This window comes from Rhagoletis zephyria, unplaced genomic scaffold, assembly GCF_001687245.7.
Source record: "Rhagoletis zephyria isolate East Lansing unplaced genomic scaffold, Rhagoletis_zephyria_1.1 Rzeph_scaffold_02720, whole genome shotgun sequence".
Lineage (NCBI taxonomy): Eukaryota > Metazoa > Arthropoda > Insecta > Diptera > Tephritidae > Rhagoletis > Rhagoletis zephyria.
The window spans coordinates 25,339-29,372 of NW_016159804.1; positions in this window are offsets into that span (position 1 = coordinate 25,339).

The following is a 4,034-nucleotide window of genomic DNA, read 5'->3' on the forward strand; positions in this document are numbered from 1 at the left end:
ATTTTTTTTGTTTATTCTTATTTTTTGTTTGTTTTTAATCTTCCTTTTGTAGCAGTAAATTACTGCCACCCCATTTCACTTTATTTTTCAACCTTACAAAAATACAATTTACATTATTCACTTGTCTGCGCCGCCCACTTCACCAAATATGTAAATCCTTCATTTATTTTTGCCCATTCTCCAGTTTCAAGTTCATCCAGCTTGTTATTGCTTTTCGCAAATTTCTAACGCACAAAGTATTTCCCGTTAACCACATCTTTTGCCTACGAGTTCGCGTCTACAACTGATTAAAATTGCGTGCGACGCGCGTGTTATCAAGTTCGCCTAGTCAACAATGTTGTCTACGCTGGGTCTTCGCCTCCTTATGCAACCTTTCAAACCATTGTCAGTGCAGCATAAACCGTTCTGTTTACGTATACGGGGACTCGTCTAAATTCTGCTAATAACAGCTTAGCGTATCCTTTAACTACATTTTCTAGCAGCTCTCCATATTCAGCGCACTGCAGGCGCATGCGCGAGTTGAATCGCAACTCACTACGCTTTTGTCATACATAGTAAAACAGCTGTTTACCTGTTTGCTATTACGATGCCTATTGCTGTCGGTATGTATGTGCCTCGTAATTTGTGCAGACAGACAGACAGCATCATAACAAAACATCAAAACAACTTTGTTTTCATGGCGCAAAGACAGTTCATTCATAGCCAGGAGTAGTAGTTGACCCACACCAGTAGTAAGTGGTTGACCTGTGAACTCACTTGTAATAAATTTGGTTTCCACAGGCTGCTGGTATAGTATACATACATACATACACAATTCCCTTGTTGTTTTCAATGTTTCTCGGCTTCTCATAGCAGCTCCACGCCCCGGTTTTGTATTTTGCATGCGAATACATTTACAGCTGAATTTTATTTTTCTTTATAGCTGATATTTTCTAGCATTTTGTCAAAATGCCTACCTGTCAGCTGAGATTTTTCATTTTGGGGGCTAATCCTTTTTGTAGATGCATACATATTTATATGTATGTGTTTGCGTGTATTTTTGACTTCCCGTTGTATCTGCTCGTTGCTCGGCGGATTCCCAGCCATTTTGTTGCCAATTTGAAGGTCGCTGAGGGAATAATTTTGTGGCCTTAATTTGCACGGTATTTGCTTACGGTCATTGTACGAAAGCGTTATTTTTAGACAGTGAGGTCGTTTGGCAGTTTTACTAATGGCTCAATGCCGCAATTATTACAATAATAAATATGTATGATAATGTGAAATTTAAGAGAGCTGAATACAAGTAGATTTTGGGGAAAAGATGTAGTACTGTTTACGTCAAAGCTTTTTGATTAAAAATTTGGCGCTCTCAAGGCGAACAAGTTTGCAGGTAAATATTTGGTTTTTATCATTAAGGGGGCATATGAAATTAATTCCCGCAAACATACTTAAATATACGTATATATTCACCAAGAATTTTGTTGGTATTTGTGCGGGGATAGCAAAGTCAAACATTGCGGCGCATAAACAACTCCTTTTTGTGTTGACGAAATGGTCAAATAAATGTAGTGTCTACCCTCTTCTTGCGGGTCTTTTTCAAATATTTAGCGTCTAATAAATACCTGGTCTATCATGGATTTACCAAGTCTAAGGTCACACTTATAAAGCCCAATGAGTTTGTTGATGATTCATTGATATCTCGGTAGCTTGCGTATATGGGTAGGACATTGCTTCGCCTCTTCACTGGTAGTGGTTTTTACGTGGCGGGTCCCGAACCCAGCGCACAACCCATTGCTGGGACGGAGGTGGTTTCGCAACCAAATACACGTTTATGTAGCGAGCCGCTTGCTCCAAGACAGACACCTGCTTGCAGCCGCACCTACTGGTAAACAGACGCTACATACATCAGTGAGCCCTTAAACCGAATATGTCGGAGTGGCCCCACCAAAGCTCCCTCTCTTTCTGCCGTGACCCAAGGCTCCACTCGGATTGGTTACCGCATCTCGCACATGGGTTGCTCACGATTTTTGGAGCTCACGTTAATCTAAATATTTTTCCGAAATATTTTGGAAAAATTCGCAAGATATAATAAATTTTATAATTCCAATGGAAAAGCACTACCACTTTTTTAACAGTGAGGCACCCTCATGTACATACATATATCCGAACCCGGTAGACATATCAAAACAGAATATATGCAGTTCCAAACTTGTAGCTACAGGGTATGTCGTCGCGTATACGTAACTTTTCCGCCTGCATTTGTGTAGAAATGATTATGCATGCGTGTAAGCGCCTTATTGAGGTTTCTAAATTAGATACAAGTTTAATTTTTTGTTTGATATTTCTAAGTTTTATATGTGGTTGTTCAACGTAAGAGAGCCAAAAGAACTCCAACTGTGTTGATATAGGATAGCTTTTTACTTTACTTTTTTTGATATCACACGTGCATAGGACATAACTAGTAAAAAATTAAAAAACTTGTTATTTGTTTCAACCACCCTTTTACATTTATGGTAATCCGAATGAGAGAATTTTCAAATGTAAAAAAATGAGTGGCATTGTTATAAAGGAAAACTTTATAATATGTATGACGAATAATGAAAAGTAGAATAAGTATTTAAATAAACAAAGTACAAAGTAAGTGCAGGCTACTTCGAACTTGCACTTTGTTATAATAAAATTTGATGGGCTACAAAATTTCGTGCTAAAAAGAAATCTAAAAATCTGATTAAAAAGTTTAAAATTTTGATCAACATTTGTCGAAATTCGTCGAATTTTTGTAAATGCTCTAGAAAGTTTAAAATCTTGTTTCACAGTTTTTTTTTGGATATTAGAAAGCTATATTTTTCGTTGTGTGTATATATTTTTGAGATCACTATTAAAGTTTTTTTCACTTTGTTTTGTCTTACATAAATCTGTACTAAAAGATGTTATGTCTTTTTAATCTAAAAACAAAATTTCATGTTAGGATTCGATGATTTAGAAGTGTCCCGATTTTGGTGCACATAAATCTGGTCACCGTAGCTATGTCACATGCTGGTATCACAGCGGCCAGGGGAGGAATTTCGACTGCTGCATCAGTCAGTTCAGCCCAGCTTGTCTCAGCTTTAATGTGCCATCTTAAGTTTCTTTTTTTTACGTATGTGTGTATGCATGTTGGAAAGCTAACTGCATAGAAAAGTATTTAAAATACAGCTACAAAATAGTTTTGTTAAAATTTTTTTTTTTATACAAAATACATATTTTTAAATACTTGACGTCTCTGGTAAGAGAATCCCCAACCTGCAGTGAAAAAGCTTCCCATAAACACCGATTGCAGTTCGGAGTCGGCATAAAACTGTAAATCCCACATTTTGTGTAACAACATCAAGACGCATACCACAAATTGGAGGAGAAGCTCTGCCACACACTTAACAGAAGCGTTTGCGCCAAATATTTTTTTACACATTTATTGGATGCTAAATTTTTTGGAAGTATACCTTTCCGTATTTTGTTTTTCCTGTGTTCATAAAGTTAATAAACTTTAAAAGGTCTCCTCCTTCCATGCCATCAAGTGATTGTATTAACCTATAGAAAACCCCGCTGCCCAACAACATGACTGCCAACTTAGCTGGGCGGTTATGTTGGCAAATGTTTTGTTTTGACTTCCAGCTAACCAAGACTGCCCATTATAAGTAACAAAGTTCCCACACAAATAGGCAATTTCCGCACTCAAACTCCTGTCGCTTGCTGTCTGGCTGGCTACACCTTTGCCAGATCATCGCCTTTATCTGTTTATGCGATTTCACTTTTTTTTGCTTATAGCGAGCAGCAGCAGCCCATTTAGAGCAAAATTCCTAGCTGTCAGCTGGTGGTGCTTGCTACTGCTGGCAACTTGATGGTTATGTTCATAGATAAGTATGTGCTATGTCTACGGTGACCATTCGTACCGATTTTGGCGGGACAGTACCAATTTTGAGAAAATTTGGTTGCGGTTTTTTAAAATTCGGGTCATATAAGTGTCCCGATTTTTCATATTTGTATCGATTAAGTCCCGATTTTCAGTGCTTTATTTA